The sequence below is a fragment of the Corvus hawaiiensis genome, chromosome 4 (genome assembly GCF_020740725.1).
Source record: "Corvus hawaiiensis isolate bCorHaw1 chromosome 4, bCorHaw1.pri.cur, whole genome shotgun sequence".
Taxonomy (NCBI): Eukaryota; Metazoa; Chordata; class Aves; order Passeriformes; family Corvidae; genus Corvus; species Corvus hawaiiensis.
The window spans coordinates 59,616,084-59,637,813 of NC_063216.1; the positions used below are offsets into that span (position 1 = coordinate 59,616,084).

The 21,730-nt window shown below is 44.5% G+C and overlaps 1 protein-coding gene across 5 annotated transcripts in view; it reads left to right on the forward strand.

Annotated features, from left to right (window-relative positions):
* The first annotated feature begins 3,188 nt into the window (after positions 1-3,188).
* PLXNB2 (plexin B2) overlaps positions 3,189-21,730 on the forward strand; it is a 257,236-nt gene continuing 238,694 nt past the window's right edge. For 3 of the 5 annotated variants that reach the window (XM_048300734.1, XM_048300732.1, XM_048300736.1), the window contains exons 1-2: positions 3,189-3,282; positions 15,093-15,195. The gene's annotated coding sequence lies outside the window, so the exon portion shown is untranslated. The other 2 variants (XM_048300735.1, XM_048300733.1) reach the window with 2 other exon arrangements.

The following is a 21,730-nucleotide window of genomic DNA, read 5'->3' on the forward strand; positions in this document are numbered from 1 at the left end:
CTTTTCCACAGGCCTTGAAGGTCTCAGCAGTAGGAATGATACTGTGTATGGCTGCATCTTGGACAAAATTCAGAATTGATGGCACTGGGAAGAGAAGCAGGAGGGGAAGAGGCATAGGTGTTGCTTTCAGTGTAAAAGAAAATAACACGCAGAGAAAAAATAACAGGCAGAGAAAAAAATCAGGAGGATACACATAACAACAAATGGGTGATAAAGTAAGGAGAGAAAGAGGGAATGCAGAGGGAGAAAATAAAGAGGAAATTGAAATCTGGACTAGAGTTCTATTCACATACAGCCCTGTCATCTGCATCCTGATGCTGGAGAAGGAGGGAACAAAGCTTTCTGCCCTGAGCCACACCCTGTGCACGTGCATGACTGCAGTGAAAATCCCCAGGAACCTGGGAAGATGTTAATCATTCAGTCCTTGACTTGTTGCTCTTTTCTAAGCATCTCTGCATTTAGGATTTGATTTGACCTCTTCTTTTCTTTTTGTGTAGATGATGATAAGGGAGGGAAATAATCCTTCAGCTGCAAATAGCAGGTTTTGTTGTGCAGTTGTTTATCTGGGTTCGCTGGGGAATATCTCCCTGTATCACTTCTCCATGGGTCAGAAGGATGTTGTGCTGGTTCCAAGACGAGGAAGAGCAGAAGACCATCTTGTGAACACTTTTCACCTTTTCAAGTGGGCCAAGGGCTGAATTCAGCACAGAATTCAGTAACCAAACTGCTGTGGCACACATTTGTGTCCCAGCTGGCAGAAGCATGGGCCAATATGCCATGCTGCTGCTTTAGCACATCCACATGCATCTGACAGAACACCAATTTATGGAGGCTTAGCAGAGAAGATGGCTGTCCTGGGGTGGGATGCTGTGTGGCCACCTCAAGCTCCAGAGCAGCTTCATAATCCCTGTCATGCTCAGGAAGGTCAAGTGTACAGCAAGGGATTGTTATGGACTGGATGAGGATTCAGCACAGCTTCCCTTCACCAGCTCTTCTTTCAAATTGAATAAACTGTCACCATTGCTCTGGCTCTGTATATGTCCACAGGCAGGCTTCTTAAAAAGAAAAGTTGTCATGAGGTCAGAGCAACAGGAGCTGAACAGGAACTAGAGGAAACTATTCCAGCCAGAGGGAACTGCATTGTGAGCTGGGAGGGGGCCAAGGCTTAGATTTAACCTGGGTACAGCCACCTTGAGACAGCAGAACTGTGGCAAGTAGAGTCCTGGTCAGCGGTCATCAGATGGAGCAGATGTGGGCTTCCGCCTAGAGTAGGGAGAGCAGATCACTAGGTTTGGAGCAGGCAGGGTATGGGGAGGAGTGACAGAGACTCCAGCAAAAGGCCCTGGGACAGAGTGTGATGGAAGGCAGGGATTCATAGCCCAGGGCACAAAGAGAGCTGCCAGGCTGGTAATTCCAGGGCATTCTGCCAAAACTTTTGGGTACAACCTGGCCAGAAGCCCAGATGTTGATAAAGCAGCCTGGAAAGTCAGGTATCACCAAGCCCATTAGCAGCCTGTGAGTTTCTCCTTACTGGATTCCTCACAAAGATTGCAGGATGCAACTAACTCAAATTTCCTAGGTAAGTCCCATCTCTCTCTTTAGATTCCCCTTCTCTCTTCCAGTAAGTGAAGAAGTACAGAAGGGGAATCCAGATCTTCTGAAATACTACAGTTATGTCAGAGCTGTTATTTCTCATCTTTCAGTGGCTCAGCCCAGTCAGGTGAAGACCAGGAAGGAAGCCAATAAACAAGGACAAAGTCCTTCTGGTGGACATTAGCACAAAAACTGGGCCAGACTAGCAAAACTCAGCCAGCACAATCTGCCTCCCCTGTGCAATCCCAAAGGGAAAACCCCACAAAACACTATAAAATGTTTGCATGGTCCCAAACGACTGCTAAGTCTGTGGCGGCGCTTTGCACAGACAGGGTCTGAAAGGCACTTTTAACATCTCTTCCAAAAGTATAACTTTACTCTTGACCAGATTTTTTGAGTTGGTTTTTATTTATTTGGTATTTGTTGCTGTTTTGAGATGCAAAGGCAATTTTTCAGCAACTTCCAGTTTGGGAAGCACGGCATTTGGACCAGCTTTCTCCTGTTGTTTTAGTAGGGAGCACAACATACACAGCATTTAATGAAGCTGCACTCAAAGGGCCAAGAGCAGTTAATTAATTACTCCTTGAAACATTGCTGGTCCACATTCCGCTGATGGAAAGTTACAAAGTCTAGACAACCTGACCATAGCTTACCTGAGCCGTTCTTCTAAGACATCCCTGCTTTTAATAGATTATCCCTACATTAGCTATAGTTGAGACAGGGTAATGCTGTATTCACAACATGTGGGAAGTGGGCTCTGCAATAACTGTTGATCTGTTTCTGGGGGAAGGCATGAGAAATTTTCACACAGGCTTTTTAGTAGAGTGCTTGAGACGGAGAAAGAAACCGCAGAAATTGTGATTATAGAGATTTTACCTAACAGGGATAAACCCTAGAGTACTTCAAGTTCAGTAAAAGTGATGCCAGTGACATATTCTGGGCCCCTCAACAGCAAGGGTGTGCAAGAAGAGAGACAGCCTCTGTGCGCTCAGAGACACTGCTCAGGGGATAAGGGGCGGGAATTACACTGTTGCTACATGTTCAGGAGGGTCCTCAAAACACCGCCGGGATACGACAGGTACCCCAAAGCCGTTAGGTACAGGCCCTTTCCCAGCGGTACCGCCGCCCCGCTGGCGAGCGCCGCGGAGGCCAAGCGCCGACCCCGGCCGCGGGCAGGGGCTGCCCAGAGGCAGTTCCCGGCAGTCCCGCCGCTCCCCGCTGCTCACGCCAGGGGCCCACTGGCGGCTGGGGCTCGGTGCCCCCAGCGCTGGAGCTGCCGCCCGGCCCGGCCCCGGTCCCCCGGCGGGGCTCGGAGCACCCCCGGTTCTCCGGGAGCACTCCGCCCCGCGGGCGGCCCCGCTTCGCTGAGCCGGCTCTGTCTGCCTGGCTGGCGGGCAAAACAAAGCAGAGACAGGGAAAGGAAAACGGGGAGAAAGTGCCGCTGCTGCCGCCTCCCAGCCCTCCGCCTGGATCTCCCTGCATGAGACAGCGCTGCAAGCGGATCCTGACCGGGGGCAGGGGGTGGAGAGAGGAGGAGGAGGAGGAGGAGGAGGAGGACGGACAGAGAGAGGGAGGGAGAAAGGGAGGGAGGGAAGGAGGGACGAACGGGAGCCTCTCTCCTTCCTTGGGCTGTTTTTTCAGTTTCCTGTCTCGCATTGTGCTCACAGCGGATATGTGCTGCGCCTACAGGTGTGTCCCCTCCTCGCAGCTTTTCCCCCGCTCCCAAGCGTAGGCTCTGGCTGTCGGGGGCGGCGGCGGATCGTGACCGCCATGTGATGATTATTTCTCTTGAGGCGGTTTCTCTCTCCTCTCGCTCTCTGCCTCCCCCTCCCTCTCTCCCCGCCGCTCTCGTCCTTCCTCTCGGAGGTGGCCGCAGCCGCTGCCGCCTTCACGCTGACTCCGGCTGCGGTGGCGGCGGCGGGGCCCGCCGGGAGCATGGACGGCCGCCGGGGGCTGCCGTAGCGCCTCTGTCCAGCCCACCGCCACCCACCCCGGGCTGCCGGGGCCGCCGCTCCCGCTCGGGCAGCTCGGACGGTCCGTGCCCGCGGGCTTCCTCCCGCCGGCGCCTGCACCTGTTGAAGGTAACGCAGACCCAGCCCTGCCGCCGCGCACCGCGGGATGGGGCGCCGATGGGAGGGGGGAAGGCGGATTCCGCGGCGACTTCCCCGTCTCCCCCAGTTCGGGAGCTGCTGAGCCGCGGGTAGAGCAGCTTCTCTCCTCCTCGGCTGCGGGGCCAGGGCCGGGGGTAGGCGGCAGGGGCCGGGGCGGAGGGGGCTTTCTACCGCGCAGCCCGCGACCAGATGGTTTTGGTTAAGGGGCTCCCGGGCGGCGGCTCCGGACTCGGAGCGCCTTTCCCAGCCGCCGTGCCGGGCGGGGAGGTGGGGGAGGTGCGGGGAGTCGGCTCCTCCCGACGGGCAGCCGGGGAGCGCCGGTGTCCGGCGAGCTCCCTCCGCCCCGCTCGATGGAGGCTGGCTGCTCTCCCTGAGAGTTTCGCAACCCCGAAGCAGCCAGGGTCAGCAGCCCCTGTGTCGCGGCTGGCCCTGGCCCGGCGCCGACCCCGCGCTCCGCCTGCGCACCGCCGACTCGGGAACTCGTCTGGGATTTTCCTGCAAACGCGTTTTGTCTCTTTGCAGAGGCAGCTTTAAACTTTCTTTTCAAACTGTTAATTAGATACACTGTACTTTGCTCATGTTCCGTGCGGGCGAATGGGAGTGCGAGGCTGGAAAGGCTTGTGAGTCAAGGCTTAGTTATTCGGGAGGTGCAGAACATCTTTGCGTGCCGCGTCCAGATGGGCTGTACCTGTAATTTGTTACTTTGCCTTCTCCGAGACTTCGTCGGTCTTGGTGACACCGGGAGGCAGAAGGGATCTGTAACAGTTTGGGTCCTTTCGGGGTTAACCAGATAGTCGGTTGAATATACCGGAGGAAGGAGGAAGTGTAAGTTTATCGCCTCTCTGAAATCTGATGGAAAATAGCATTGCTTTTGTCCACGAGTTACGACACTATGGTCCTGTCCCTATCGCTGAGCTCATCATCAAATGATAACTTGTTCGTGAGGGAACTTATGCTTTTGTAAAGAAGGCTGTTAGCTTGAATGTGATGATTAGCGTATTGAACACCAGAGGGAACTCTGAATAGGTAATTCATTCGAGGGATATATATGCTTATTTTACTGTTTATGTTCTCATTACAATGGAATCTAGGAGGAAGCAAAGGTTGGTAAGTAATAGGCTGCTGGTATGTACCTAGGATTGACTTCATTTTTCTTTGCAGTTCTTTTCAGAAGACATCAACCCTAAATTTGGGCTGAAAAATCTCTTTTTTTTTTTGTTTTTTCCCCCAAAGCTTGACATATTCAACTGGTCTTGCAGGAGCAGGGTTGTGTACCATGCTGTAGGCAAATCAGTTGGGAGACCTGATCACTGTTTGCTAGGGAGTGAGATTATACATGCATGTTGGGCTGACGCTTAATGCTCCGCCTGCCTCTCAGATTGTGAGACAGATCCAGCACACTTGGGTACGGGGGCTGCCGCCTGCAATCGATATGCCAGAATAGAACATGCTTCCAGCCAAAACAAAAGGAAGGAAGTCTACTTCCAAGCCTAGCATGGCTTGTCCTCCTTACCTAGAATACTTGTGGATCTAAAGCCTAGCCTGATTGCTGTGAAGTAGAAAATAGTCTTTCTTAAAATATATGACTTAAACGAATACAGAAAGTAAATGGTGTCAGTGTTTGGGAAAGGAGTTTGCATGGTGGCTTCTGGTACCGAAAGCTGTTTAAATAATCTGAGATTATTGTAAAAAGCTAGGGTCAACCCATCAAAATGTGATACTGTATTTTGTAGTAACATGAACCCCCAAAATGTGCAACGGAAGCTTTGGATGCTCGTGATAGTCTGTTACAACAGTGTTGATAACCAGGCTTCTTTGATACTCCTGGACTGTCAACGACATGGGAAGCATAGCACAGTAAATACACTTGTGACTCTGACTTATGCTCCAGAAGCTGACACATTCAGCTATTCATCCTGTCCCTTTGCCAGAGGTTACTCTGCCATTCAGGGTTGTTTTCTGTTGAACTTTGAATCTGATAGAGTTTACAGACAGGCATATGAATGTAAACTGTATTTTATGGCTGTTCATATTAGTGCGTGATGTTGTGAAGTCTGATAGCATGGATCTCCTTTATATCTCTCTGTTGTGACAGAGGGGCAAGGCAAACAGTTGGGGTCAGCTGAATCGAGCTGCAGTTGTGAACCATAGCCCATAAGCACCTACATTCTTTTGGAATGGTAGACGTGAGTCCAGTGAGCTACCTTGTACCAGGACTTGGTGGGCAGTGGCAGCAGCGAGGCAGCTCTGCACAAGGATAGGGTGTGTGACCTTGGTAGTTTGGTCACAGCACACAGGGTTCTGGGTTTCAGAAGGATGTAATAGACGGTGCACCTGAACAGCCCTCTCTTCCTCTCCTCCTTTGTCCATTCTAGGAATTAGAAAGTGATCCACGTTTTTTGTTCTTTTATCTAAGTCTTGCTTTGTTCATCTGACTTGAAGACTTGTTACGTAAAATATCCTCACTAAGGGCACAGCCTTATTCTGCCTGAATTTTCTATGGATGATGTTGGAAGTTGGATAAAGGCTTTGTAAAGCTTTACAAAACTGGGAGTTGTTTGCCTTGTTTGCAGAAGCTCACTAAGGACAAATTATATTTTGAAGGGAGGCCTCTTCATGAATGCCTATTAAGAACAAAAATGTCCCACTTACTTGTTTCTAACGGGTTTACATTCTGTCTCAGATTTGAGAAAATGGTTTGCACATTTATTTATTTTTTTGAAGATGTAATACTAAGCATTTGTAGTTTTGTAATGGCTATCATTTGGAAATTTTCATATACTTTTAAATTATTTATTGTATGAAGCACTGAATGAAGATATTTGTTACACTAGTGTCACATTCAGAATATTGAATTACAATTGTAAAATTAAGGTAACAAGCTTAAATTGGGGCTTGCAACTTTAAGCTCTTGCCAGCAAGCAGTTAATGGAAACATTAACTGCTAGAAAAGTAATTGCTACCGTTCTTTTACTGTCATTTTGTTCTCACTCTCCTCCAGTCAGCCTGTTCCACAGAGATATCATGAATATTCACCGAAATAGCTTGGCATTGTCACTTATGCAATTTCTCATCAGATTCAATGTGTTGATGAGCTAATGTGCACTTGATTAAATGTACTTGATTTATGCAAACAAAAACTCTGGGTGCTTCTTGAAGTAAAGTTAGCACCTGCACAGCTATTAGTGAGATGAGAGTCTAAATAATTAAGATGGAACTAAGTAAACAAACAACCTCGATGTGGTATTCCTCCTACTTCTTCACCTTTATCTTTTTGTTCAACTCAGTAGTGGTTATTTATTTTGGCTTTTCTTGCAGGTTTTCTTATGAACCATAGGAAATTGTAAGGCTCAGCTTATAGTGGAGTGTCTATTTAAATGGCTAATACCAGGAAAAAAAAACCCAAACAAACAAGAAAAAGAGTATTATTAGCTGTAATAAGGCTGGGGTAACTAGGATTAGTGGAGTATTACTTAAAGAGTTTTGTTTAAGTATGAGTCTAACTTGCATTTGACATTGGTCAGTTAATCCTTGTTGAAAATAAAATCACATAGCCTGAGTAAGTCATTGAGGCGGTGTCTGTTATAACAAAAGCCAGAATTTGGATAGTAGGTGGTTTAGCCTCTTACTTTTTAATTGATTGAACACATGTAGAAATAAGGAGTTGAAAATAGACATTTTATTTGACCATCAGTGGCTTAATGGTACAAAAAGCTCTCTAACTCTCCATAAAACTGCTCAAATCTGGCTACAAAAAGAGGCCATGGAGTCCTTGCCCCTGGAGGAAGCAGAGGACAGATGGAGGAGGGAGAGGACACATGCTTGCCCAAGCCCTGGAGCAACCAGACAAACCAGAAAGCTGTTCAGGGTATCTTCTGGACCTGGGGCTTACTTTCTTTAGGCAGATAGTAATTTAGTTGTCTGTTAAAATCAAGTATTTCTGTTTCTGTCTCTGCAGTTGAACCTCTGAAATACATAACTTTTGGATCTCTCTGAGTTTCCATCTCAGGTGTTTGAGGAAAGAATTACTTGTTGTCATAATGTCTAAAAATGTCTGTGCTTAATAAAGGTTACTAATGATTATTAAAAAATCTTGGAGTCAACGTGATGGTCAGCCCATGCTCAACTGCTCAGCCTGACACCACCATAACATGGGACAGAGTTTGCCCCCAGGAATGTGTCAGCAGAGCTGTGGTCACCAGCCACGTGCTTGTTGGGACGCTTGGTTTCTCTTTGGAATTCAGCTTCTGGGAGCTGGCGCCAGCACGGATTGATGATTAGCACCATGACGAGTTCCCCAGGCTTGTCAGCCTCAGCACTCATCAGTGGACAGAGTGCACCTGGCACCTGAAACACTGTGGACCTTGCTCCACCTTTGTAGTTAGATTCCAAGTTTCTGCCTTTATAGCTTCACTTTTGACATGCCCTGGTCAAAAAGCTTTGCAATCCTGAAAACAAGTGAATTTAGTAGTTTTGATTTATTCAATCAAAGTGTGTCTTCAAGAAGTTAGTTATCCAATTAAAACCTTATTTCTAGTGTTTCACCTGTTCTCTTGTTAACTGGCATCACTAGTTTAATGTCCACGAGTAAAAAGTGAAGGCAGCCAGTCTTACTGACTTACCTCTGTGCCCAGCAAGATCATGGAACAGATCCTTCTGGGAGTTATGTGAAAGCATATGGAAAAGAAGGAGGTGGTTTGTGACAGGCAAAATGGCTTCAACATGGGCAAACTGTGCCTGACAAATTTGATGGTCTTCTATGGCCCGTGTTGATGGATAGTGTTGATGGATAAAGGAAGAGCAACCAATGTCATCTACATAGACTTGTGCAAAGTGTTTGACATTGTCCCATATGGTATAGTTGTCTAAACTGGAGAGACATGGATTTGATAGATGGACCGCTCAGTGGATAAGGAATTGGCTGGATGGTTGTACTTAGAGTTGCAGTGAATTGTTGCAGTGGGGATACTGCAACATGCATATACCAAACCAGGCGTCCCGTGGAAAGGAAATATATATGGACAGACAGATTCTTGATAGCTGTTTCAGAGATGTTTATTTCTCCAGCCGCATGGCCGGGGCTCTGCCCAGGAACTGTTCCAGTCACGGGACCAAGGGTCCTTCTGCCCGCGCAGGGAACACAAACCAACCAATGGGAACGAGGCTGAGCAGGGGCAGGGAAGCCCCGTGTCTGTGCCCTCAGGGCCCCTCTCCCAGGGCTACATGGCAGGGGAGGGACCCCAACATCTCACCCGTTTTATTTTAATAAAAGGAGAATGAAAACAACTGGATAAACATAACAAGAACAGCTTCAAGACAAAACAAGCCACCCTCCTGAGTCTTTAAATGTCCAATCAGATTCTGTGGAACATCTTAGGGCTGACAGAAGGGAGACAGAACTCTCTGAGCATGCTTTGTGGGGAAACTGAGGCAGGAGAGGGTTTAACTTCTTCCCTCCCCCTTTTCATCCCCCACTCGGCATTGGAAAGGGATTTTTGGGGAAACAATTGGCAAAAGCATGGTTTTGTGAGGGAAACCATGGATGAAAAGACGGATTAGGAATACACTGGGGGTAATAGGACATAGGGTAAAAGGGAAAGGTGGGATTAGGAAAGGGAGACTGTAGGGGGGGCTTACAATGGAGATATTGTCTAACATGACTACGATTTTTGGCATATATACTGCCTTTTACAGGAACACCATCAGGCCCAGTGACCTGCGATGCTTGTAACCCTTTTCTCCCTAGCACAATTTTGAATTCCACCACCTCTCCATCTCCCAAGCTTGGGATGCATTTTTCAGGGTTATTCTTTTTAATAGCAGTTCTATGCACGAATATGTCTTGCTGGTTGTCACACCTTGTTATAAAACCATAATTTTGCTTAACATTATACCATCTTACTATCTCTAAGATCTTAGTTACTATGATCTTTTCCTTTTTCCGAGTGGCTGCTGTTTTCTGTCTCGCTGCGTCTTTGCTCTCTCCTTCGGTCGCTCCCGTGTTGGAATTGTCGGGGCTGCTGGTGCCTGTGCGCTCTTCCCGGGGTCGCGTTCGGGGCCGCGCGGGCCGGGCCGCGCCGCTCAGTTCTCCATGCGTCACCTCCTCTGGTCGCAGCTTCGCTGCCGCTGCCAGGCGCTGCACCCACGTCTCGGCCGGGCCCCCGAGCGACGACTCCCCCGCGCCCTGCTCCAGCGCGCGTCTCGGCTGGGCGCGGCTCCGTTCCACCGCCATCGCCGCCAGCCGCCGCCCGCGCGCCGCCCCTCTCGGCCGGGCGTTCCCGGGGCTCGCTCCACCACGCGCTGCGCGGGGCCATTCGGGCACCGCCGGGTCCCACTGCGCCTTGCTCCACCACCGACACTGCGGCTCGCGTGGCTCCGCCCGCGCTCGGGAACTGCCTCGCTGCTGCTCACAGAGCGCTCGGTGCACGTGGCCTGGGCCGCACGGTCCCTGCGCCAGGCTTCCCTTCGCCAGGACACAGCTGACATTGCTCAACAGTCTCGGTAATTAAATAATATTCACGAAAATATTCTTCCATCGGCATATATTTTGACTCCAATATTAACTGTGTCCAAACGGTTTTCCAAAAGCCCTTGGTAAGAATTAAATCCCAAGAAACATAGAAAAAGTTCTTAAACAACCATGCCAGGAAGTGTTTCACTTCTTTTTGAGCTTGAATCAAGCTAAAATTTACAAATCGTTGTTCAAGAATCATTTTAAGTTTAAGATAAATGTCCATATGCGGCTCTGAGAGCCAAGAGTCTTCCCACGGTTTCTCCATAGTTTAGATATGGAATAGCAAAGCAAAACCAAGAAGAGGAATCCAAAGTTTCCAGGGTTTACTCACACAAATCAGTCGCTTAGGGATCGGGGATCGTTCTGCTCACAATTCTCCACCATTATGTTGCAGTGGGGATACTGCAACATGCATATATCAAACCAGGCGTCCCGTGGAAAGGAAATATATACGGACAGACAGATTCTTGCTAGCTGTTTCAGAGAGATGTTTATTTCTCCAGCCGCATGGCCGGGGCTCTGCTGAGGAACTGTTCCAGTCACGGGACCAAGGGTCCTTCTGCCCGCGCAGGGAACACAAACCAACCAATGGGAACGAGGCTGAGCAGGGGCAGGGAAGCCCCGTGTCTGTGCCCTCAGGGCCCCTCTCCCAGGGCTCCATGGTGGGGGAGGGACCCCAACAGTGAATGGCATGATGTCCAAGTGGAGACCAGTGACAAGTGATGTTCCTCAGCTATTGAAACCAGCACTTTTTAACATCTTTGTTGGCAACTTGGACAGTGGGATTGAGTGCACCCTCAGCAAGTTTGCCAGTGACACCAAGCTGTGTGGTGCAGTTGACATGTTGGAGGGAAGCAATGACATCCTGAGGAACCTGGACAGGCTTGAGAGGTGGGCCTGTGCAAACCTCATGAAGATCAACAAGGCCAAGTGCAGGGTCCTGCACCTGGGTAGGGGAAATCCCAAGCACAAATACAGGCTGGGCAGAGAATGAATTGAGAGCAGCCCTGAGGAGAACCTGGGGGCTGTTGGTTAACAAGAAAGTCAACATGACTCAACAATGCACACTCACAGCCCAGAAAGCCAGCTGTATTCTGGGCTGCATCAAAGAAGCATGGGCAGCAGGTTGACAGCAACATAAGGTTGTGGAACTCTTGGAGCTAGTCCAGAGGAGGGTCATGAAGATGATGAGTGGGCTGAAGCAACCCTCCTATGAAGGCAGGCTGAGAGGGTTAGGGTTGTTCTGCCCGGAAAAGAGAAGGCTTCGGAATGGTCTAACTGGCTTTCCAGTACCTGAAGGGAACTTACAGGAAAGATAGGGCAAGACTATTTACAAAAGCATGTAGTGAAAGGACAAGGGGGGATGAGTTAAAATTGAAAGAGAGTAGGTTAGATTAGATATTCAGAAAAAATTCTTTAGTGTGAAGGTGGTGAGGCACTGGAGCATGTTGCCCAGGGAAGTTGTGAGTGCCCCATCCCTGGACATGTTCAAGGCCAGGTTGGATGGGGCTTTGAGCAACCTGGTCTAGTGGAAGGTATGCAGGGGTGCTAGAATGAGATGATCTTTGAAGTCCCTTTCAACCCAAACCTTTCTATGATTCTATGATTTACATAATTTGCAGTGAATGGCTTTAGTATTAACAATTACAGTTTTCTTTATGTTGCAGATGTCATTCTTTCTGTCTTTGTTTTTTAAAAGCCTTCTCAATCCTACAATAATCCAGGAAGCTGTAGAAAAACTTTGCCCCTAAGTTGTCCTAATTCTGGACCTTCAAGTAGACCCATCAGAACCACTCTTCCAGATTAGGTACATGGGAGCTGCCTGTGAACAACATGATTTTAAATAAAAATCCATGAGATGTTTGGCACTTAAACTAAATTGTTCCAGAACTTACATTTTTATAACCAGGTATGTTCATAGTAATTGCCGAACAGACCTGACTAGCATATTTCTAGTTAAACTGGATTAGGTCTGCTTGTTGACTTGGATTGAAGGAAGCTCTCATAAACCTAACGCTAATCTTGCTGTATCTAGAGGAATTATTAATGTGATAGCTCTGTGTCTCAGAGAAGGGATGCAGAAGGCTTAATGTTCTGTCTATACTTACTGACTGCGTTTTAAATATGTAAAAATTTGAGGAGGGAACTCCTCACATCTTTTTCTCCAGGGCTCTTGTTTATCTTCTAGATAGTTTGAGAAGAGATAGTATCTCTTTCTGATGTCTAAGAGCTGTATATAAAGAAGATCTAGCTCTTACATTTACTATTGGCATTACTGTTTAGAATTTATGAAGGACCAGTTTTTTAACCAGTGTTTGCCCTGTAGGAAAATAGTTATTGGTCAAATGTATTCAACCACAGGGAGAAAGCAGAGGGCAGAAAATATAAACCACATTGATCTGGTAAAAAGGGTGCAATTGAAATACAAGGTAAGGTTTAGTATCCTGAATCAGGACAAGTTAGTAATCTTTTGCTGGGGTTTAAACTAGGCATGCAAAGCAAATAAAAGCTTCTTCTTTCCTGAAGATACATGGCACTTGGAATCATTAATAGTAGTAGGGTATGATTTCCTTCAGCTTGTATTAGTTAGTTTCCCTTTAATGGATCTGATTATGCTCATTGCAGCTGAAAGTCTAAAATATGCAACATCTCTCTTAAATATATCAGAAGAACATTAATTTGTCCTTCCGTAGTGTGTTGTCACAGCGTGTGTTGAACTTACATGCTATGTTCATTTAATCAGTGTGAGACGAATTGGTATAAACCTAATGTTGGGCCTGTTGAATAGTAAGGCAATGAAAGCAGTAGTTTGACCTCTTCTATTTACAGTCTTGTGTGATTAAGTAGTTTAAAGCTGTGAAGAGTTTTTCTGTGCAGATTTGGCACTCATCAGCAGCAGCTAGACCTTTTCCCTCATGAACTGAGTAAATTCTCACGTAAACTGCAGTTGTGGTTATGATGTGTGCACATCTCCCATATGGGTGTAAGTTACAAATCTAAAAAAACAACTGAAGTGGGTGACTTTGAGGATATTTTTTTTCCCCCACATATGTCAAATGGCAATGGTTTTGTCTGAAAGGCCTTTTACACAGGCAGGAAGTGTCTTTGCAAGTGCTTTTAAAAAGTTTTTCAAGAGTCAGTAACTCTGCAGCCACGAAGCTGGCTTCATGACTTGGATTATGCATGTGCTGTGTGGTCCAGGTGTTGTCACCTTCTGCCTACCCAAGCTGTTGAGATGAAAAACCAAAAGACTTCATTTGCCTTGGCAATCCTGAGTGCTAAGTGGTGGAATGAGTTTATGTATTAGTAGATTGGATAAAACTCCAGAGAGGTGACGTCTCTGTTTATTAACAGATGGCTTCTTGGTTTGACATTTAACTGGGGGAAGATCTGGAAGCATTTCACAGTCCATTGTGCGTTTAATTTGTTGTTCGGTAGCATTGATGAAAATGGAGGGCAATATCCTTGTGGGGTTTTTTAAATTATTTGATTGAAGGGTTTTTCTTTGGTTTGGGGTTTTGTCTGGTGTTTTTTGAGGTTGTCATCTAGAGTTTAGGGTCAGCAGAGCTGTCAATTCCCACAGTTCTTTGAACATCTCACTTGGCTATTACTCATGAGCCAAACAAATTCTTGGACTAAAGTATACCTTATCTTGAAAATTCCAAGAAAAAAAGAATCGATCTTTAAGAATGTTGTTCCTATTTGGTTTTGCTGTTTCAGAATTGCATCTTGTTTCTAACAAGAGCCTTCTATGCTTTTGAATTGCATCTGTTCATCCCTTTTAAGTTTTCCTGTGGCTGTATTAAGGACTTTTTGTTGCTGGTAATTTTTTTTCCCTTAAAGATGATCAAGTAAGCTGTCAGTTGTCTGGGTGGCTTATCAGAAGGACTGAATCTTTAAATCTGATTATACATAACGCTTTTTACCCCCCCCCCCCCACCCTTGTTTTTGCAGCTCCACACTGCCTGTTCTATAATTTTCAACATCTATTTTTGAGCATCAGCCATGGAACTGGGCACAGTATTTCAGTGTTGCTCTTTACCGATGCATGCCCCATGCTACCCCATTCAGTATTTCCATTCACTCTCATGTCTTGAGCCCAGGAGCCACATTAGCCCTTCCAATAACAACAGAAGCTCTGAATTTGATTCTTGGCTGTGAGGCTGTGTTGACCTCACCCATTTTGCTTTTCTTGCTTCAGAGGTCATGGTCCTCTGATTTGCAAACCTTACCTGCAAGCCCTTGTTACTGAATATATATTTCTGCATGCCGACATGTTAAGATTGTTTTGGTTGGAATGAGTACAACTTGACAAGTAATTGTGTTAACTCTGTGATTTGCTTTCTGTTTTATTTCTCATGCTACTAAACCATGTAGTCTGTTAATTTTACCATCAAGGACTTGCTTATTTCCAGGTAGCTAATAAAACACTTAGGTAATGTAAAGCATAATTCCAGTAATTTTGAACTGCAAAAGAAGCATTACAGTTGCATGGTGATGTTACTCACTAATGACAGCTTTTTTGAGATTTTTAAGTTAACTAATTTTTATGTATTTGTCCTATATGTTTTGATATCCTGTTTTAAAAATCCCAATGATTTGATATTTGTTGCTTATGTCACATCTTTAAGCCTTCAATTGCTGTATGTGATACAAAATCAATAGATTTCACTGTCCTTCTTCTTACCCCTTTTGCATTTATAAAGATGAAAATGAGGGACTTTCTACAACGTCTTGAGATGCCAGCTCCAAAACAATTCCTTGCTTAGGATGCCCATAGACCCCCTGAGCAAGCTTGTTATGTTTGATTGTGCATATTGCCTAGTCCCTTGTCTTATGTGTTCTCTGAAGCATCTGTTCTGTGTCTCTTCCAGCAGGAGCAAGTACACGTCAAAAGGCACTTCATCCCGGCCGCTATTTGCACAGGAGCCTGAGCCCCAAGAAGTCCGTTTCACTAGCAACACTTGTGCTGCTCAGGTGGGCTAAGAACTCATTTAGATTGAGGGTTTTGTTTGAACCTCCATTTCTTCTTCCAAAGTGTTGTGCTGCTTGCTTGAGAAGGAGGAGTTTCTTGTATAGAGCCTTGCAGTGCAGTTGGTTTGGCGTACCGAGACGAGAGATAAATCTGTGGGATAAATGTGCTTTAGGGTTTAGGTTGAAATATTACAGCCTCAAATTTAGTGTAATAATCTGACATGAAAATGTACTCACTTTTTGTAATTGTCCTGGATACTGTCTGATTCAACAGTGATTTTTACGTGTAGTTTTGTATCTCCTGGACCTGTAGTGTAAAAGGGCGTTAAGCAACTTGTGGGCGTGAATCATCTCCAGGTTATCTTAGCTATCAAAACATAGTATCTCAATTGCTCAGAGTAACACTTTCCACTTCACTTTTGCAATCTGTGTTGCTTGTTGCCACTGTTCAAATTTAAATGCCGATTTACTTTTCCCAGTTGTAGCAATTAGTTATTCTCTTTTAATTTTGATCCTGATGCCTGTAAAATGAGTAAATGTAAACAGCATTCTTGAAACTAAACTCTTCATTCTGTTTTCTCCTACTGATAATTTGAAGAGGCAGATTGTGTTTTCTGTTGTCTGTGGCTTAATTAATCTACTTGAATTATACTTGAACAGGAACTCTGATATCAGAAGAGGGTTTAGCAACCTCGAAGTTAGGAGCTTATGAATGAGGCAGCACTGAAGAGTTATTTTTTGTTATTACTTATCTTGTTGGAAAAAGAAGGTGTTTGTAAACTCGTGGCCAGAAATGGTTACATACTTGCTTCCTTTCCCTCCCTCTCAGAGACTTTTCTATTTTCTCAGACCTTTCATACATGATAACTTGGCATGGATAGACAGGTCTCTGTCCCAAACTGAGATGTTCCAACACCATGCTAATAATTCAGTGGCATCAGTCAGATGAAACTGGCATATTTACTGGAATACCAGAAGTCTGGGCTGCTTTGTGTGTAGGTTTGGTGTTCAGAGTGCCATCTATGCAATCCACTGTGTGCACTGGGGTCCCGTAGGTTTCTTGACTAGGGACTTCAGCATGGTGGTTTTGTTTCTGTCTTGAGCAAGTAATTTAATTCCTCTGTGATTTTGTGGTGTGTTTTGTTTTGTTTGGGGGGTGGTGGTGGTGGTGTTGGTTGTTGTTGCTATTTTTTTTTCCATTGCTTTGCTTTGGGGAATTTTGGGAAATCTGTAGATGAAAAGTACAATTTGGTGGTATTTTTGTCATGTATAAGTAGGGCAAGTAAATGCTGCAGCATTCCTTCTTGACCAGAAAGGGTGGGGACCTGCTAATTCTCTTAAGTTATCACATGTTGCCACCCCAAAAGCCCCTATGCAAAAGCAGACCTTGCGGCCCCAGATTTCCTGGCTTGAACAAAGACTCCTACAAAGCACTTTCACATCGTGCTCTCTGTATCCATGAGATGACTTGGCACAGGAGGGAGCATTTTTGTTCCAAGTGGGTTAGCAGCATGCACAGACCATCATTCAGTGATATAAAATCTTCAGTGGCAGCTCTGCTGTTAAGTAGTTCCTGCCATCACTGGCCAGTACCTGCTTGGTTGTTCTACCATGACTATTTTGTGGAGCTGTGCTGTGGACTGGACAGGAGAGTGTTAGACTGTATTTTATGAGGTTGTTACATGGCTTTGAAAAAAAGTATTTAGAAGTTTTCCTTCATCTCTGCTGTGTTTCACAGCATAGCGCTGCAAACACATCATAATTTGCAATATTGGACTGAGAAGCTGGAAGGCAACCCCCACACCCTGCCCCATAAAAAAAGAAAAAAGAGGATTCAAGTCCTGCTTAAAGTAATTTTGTTGCCAAGTTCTTTGTGTTATCAAGCCCCGCCTGTGTCTGTAGTTCTCTTCCCTTCCTGCCGGTCCCATCCTGGGTGGCCCTATTAGTCAGGGAAGAGGAGGCTTTTGCAAGCAGAGTTAGGGTGTTGAGTTTGTACTTTCAATAGCGGCCGTGCTCTTCAGTAGCTGTTCTTTCATTTGGAATAATATGAGATAGCTTTAAACTAAATACAGCCTTTTTACATAGATCTGGCTAGTGCCTTTATTCTCTCTGGGTGCTCTAAATATCGTGTCCATGTGCACTTTGTGAGGGAGCTTTTTTGGTATCTGTTGGTTTTCTTTCTCAGCTGATGACCTACAGTGCACTGCTAGCACTCTCCTGCAGCATTAACCATGCACAGAGTCACTTCCTTTTCCCTCTTACCTCAGTTTAAAAGACTTTGCTCTTGAATCTTGTAAACGGGGTGATAATTTCAAAGCAAACAACTTCCAGTCCTTTCTTGCCAACTTTTGCCCACAAGGTATGCGAAGTAAACAGAGCAGTTAGGAAATTAGTTATGTGCTTTCCCTCCTACTGCAAGGCATCCCAGGATGGTTCCTAGCCCTTTAAGTAATGAATAAAGGGAGAGATGTTGAACTGGTATGCCCAAGTTGCATTTTAATGTATGGAGCCATTGCACAGATCATTCATATTTTACAAGCTTTAGGAAAACCTTGTAAAATGTTAGGCTTTAAAAAAACTCTACTATTCATATATTGAACATAAAAGGGTTTTATTTCTTGCAGCAAAGAAAGAAAACCAAAATACTTAGGATGGGCTAAAAAAATACAGACAATTTTCTTCACATGTAAAAAAATAACTTTGAAGCAGACTTTACCTAAATACAAGGAAGACTCTTACCTCTGATAGGTTTTTTGAGGGAGCTTAGAAAATTTTCCAGTGCCCCATGATGTTTATAGGTTTGATTTGGAAACTGAGAGTGTGAATGCTGTAATGGTGGGTATGCAGCAGTTACAGGGTACAATACCTATAACAGGATATGCAGATGCCATTTTGGTGTATTTATTAAAAAGAGACAAGTCTAGGCAGCTATTAAAAAATGGGACTTTGAAAAAGTTGACAAATAAATGGTTAATGCTTAATATATTCAGCTCCAGCCTAGGTATTGAACAATCTTTACTAATTGAGCTGTAGGAAAATTTGTTAAATGTGAAAACTAGACTTAAGGTTATCGACTGTGAGGTTTAGCTACAAGGTAATGGTGGGGCTGTAAAGGGGGAAAACCATTATGTGCTCTCCTCCAAATGAGATAGGGCATGTCCCGAGAGTACAAGGCCTGCAGGAATTCAAATCAACAGTCGAGTTTTAATCTGAGGCCATGAGTACAAACACAACTTCAATTTTATGCTCATGCATGTGGCAGCACAAGCAGGAAGCTGGAGCTCTCCTGGTCCCAAAAGAATATCCTTCATTATCAATTTTACTCCCTTGGCATTCCTCAAAGGTCAGTATTGTAGTAACCCATAGTGGTGCTCCTTCACACATTTCTATCCACTTCATAAAAATAGCACTATGCATGGAGTGTACTCTACTCCTTTTCAGAAACAGGATCTTGGTTAAAAAAATTATGTAAAATTGAATGTATTATATACAACATATATAATGTATTTTATAGTTACAGTCAATGGTTTTTAAAGGAAAGTATGCTCTGTCCTATGGAAACTTTCTCTTCATGTTTCTCAGCTGAAGGTTACGAAATTTGCTGAAGATGAGGGGTTTTTTTATAGAAATTCCTTGAGTTCTATAAATGTTAATTCAAAACACCTGAAGGAATGTAACATATCTGTCTTCTGGAGTATTTCATTTGTACTTGTGCCAAAAGCAGAGCAGCAAACTCAGCTGCATGGGCCCAGTTTGGCTGTATTTGTAGTCCCTAGAATATATAAGAAGATTTTTTTTTAATATGGATTTAATGCTAAGCTCTTATATTTACTGGAGGAAGAGGAAATATTACAATTTGAGTAAATTTTTTTTAGTAATTTATATATATTAGCCACAAGGTAAGGATAATATGTTCCTGGAATAATTTCTTTTTAAATAGCTGTGATTCAATGCAGCATGAACTCAAACATCCCAAATGACACATTTTGCTCTTTAGTTCAAATAAACCTTACCTCAATTGACATATAGATTTATTTTCCTGAGTGAAATTATGAATACCCTCTTTACAAACCAAAGAGGGAGAAGGTGTTGAATTAGCTTTTGCTTCATGGAGCCCCTTTAAAGCAGCCATTGCTTTATAAGATTTGATTCAGCATCTGCGTTTTACCTGTGAATCCTTAATGAGGTTAAAGCTGTCCAGGTAATACAATTACAAATGTGATGCAAACTGTACCAAAGCCAGGAGATTGTCAGACCAGAAGCTTTGTGTATGAACTACAAATCATCAGAGTAACCTTCTCTTCATTACATACCCATTCCCATTCTCTGCCCATCTCCTGCGGAAGAAAAAGCAACAGTAGTCAGTGGGAGAGACTGTACCTGCCTGGCTCTACTTGGTGCAAAGATCGGCATACAAGATAGGACTCCAGATTTTTTAATTTTTGTCATTGCATGGCTGTTTGAATGGCTTTCCTCTTGCTCCGTGGACAGACAGAAGGCATTGTCTTATCTACGTCTCTGTTGCTGTAACAATAGCCTTGCTTTTTCTTCAGACTGTGCATGTTAAGTACAGTGGGGATAGTACAGTTTCCATCTTTTTGTCTGGAGAAACCTGGCAACAGATTGCTGAGTGATGGTAAGGTTGACTAATGGGAGCAGTCCTTGTAGTAGCTTCATATTATTTGGCTGTTTGAAGAGGAGATAAAAAAACTTGGTGTCATCTAAATTAGGTTTTATCTTTGTGGTGTGACGCTGCACATGTGAAAGTTTGAGAATGCTGGAATATTTTTCTTGTTTCTAACTTTAGCTATAAATATCTATGGCCTACTTAAATAAGAATAACCTGTGTACTTCAAAATGAATAGCAGATTACAAGAAAATCAGATTGCTTTCTTCAAGTAAGCAGTTGTGAAACACAAAACATTCAGAAAAGGTGAATTAACTGAAGGTGTGGAGATGGAGTACACTGAACCTCAAGCTACCTGCAGGGCACTCTTGAGAGAGAAATTGACTTTTTACTCTGTGAAGATGGCAGAAGCATCATGCTGACTCATCTTCCCACTTGGGAGTTGTTCTTCAGTGGAGAGGTCTATCATTAGATGTCCTTCAGGAAATGAGGTGGCTACCATTTTACAGGAGAGCAAAGTGAAAGATGGGTCTATTACTTACTTGCTCAGGAACAGAACTGCAGATTTATTCCCCAGGCCTGCATATCCAGGAGTAAAAATCATGTGTCCAAATTACTTTGTTCAGAGACCCTCCAGGGTCTCCTTCTGCAGAGTGACCCTCACATGGTGTTTTGGATCTATTTTGTACATAAATTGTATAAATTCAACTAATAAGATCACACATGTTATACAGAGTGCATTTTTACGCAAGAAAATTGAACTGTGAATCTGTACTACTGGGTACAGTTAAAATAAAGTATTACCACATCAGTCATGAGCAGAGACACGTGAAGGAAATCCTTTGCTAGCATTCCTAGGGAATGCTGCAAATGCTTCACTGTTCCTGGAGTGCAAAATCATTCCTCCCTCCTAAAGAGCATCCTAATGCTTTTAATATTGACCTGGAGATTAAAAAAGCCCCAACAACTAAGTGTACAGCTTGAATCCTATTACTGTATTGAATAGCTATTAATATGGCTGCTGTGGGAGATGGGGCAGGAAAGGAAGCATGGCTGCCTAGAGCTGCAAACATAATAGCTTCTGAAGTTTTAAAATGCTACTTCTGCCCCCTCCCACGTGCATGCTACCTGCCATCCGATGTTTGTATTTTATATGTTGATTTGGGGAAAGATTTGTTTTGACACTACAGCACAGCTTGAGGAACTGGCTGTACAGAATATTAATATCTGATCTTATTTCATTAATATCAATTTCAGGCCTGCATTCCAGAGGGGTTAATATTAAGCTGGTTTTAATCACAGCAATATTTTCCAGATTCCTAGGCAAAATGCACCAGCTGGTTTGCACTAAATTTTACAGTGCAGGAGACAAGAACCAGGTGTCCTCACGGGAAGGGAATGTGGCCGTGTAAGTCCTGGAAGCATGGGGAGGATTCAAGCACTGGGCAGGATGTCTTGCTTTCACAGTGAGGTCTAGGAAGGGCAGTGCTGAAAACCAGAGGGACATCTAGTCTTGGCTGTGCTCTCACCTTGGTTTCCGATGTTGCTGCTCACCTCAGGCTCTTTGCTCTGATCCCACCTTAGCTCTCTTTTTGACTTATGTTTCTCTCTTATTGCGAGTGACAAGCTTTCAGGAAGGCTGTGTTTCTGGGCTGGCTTGTGCCTGTCCACTCCACTCCCTCCATCCCATCTAAAGCAGAAATGGTTGTGCAACCACTTGCTGGAAGTTGGAGGATACATTGCAATGCCTGATCTCCTGTGAAACCACCAAATGAGGTCATTAGACATTAATTTTTTTTTTTACACAATTCATATATGGAGCCCTGGAAGAAGTGAATCAACCATAGCTTCCTTTTTTTCTCCACTTTTTTCCACCACATAAAATGGCATAATTAAATAGCAGCTATATTG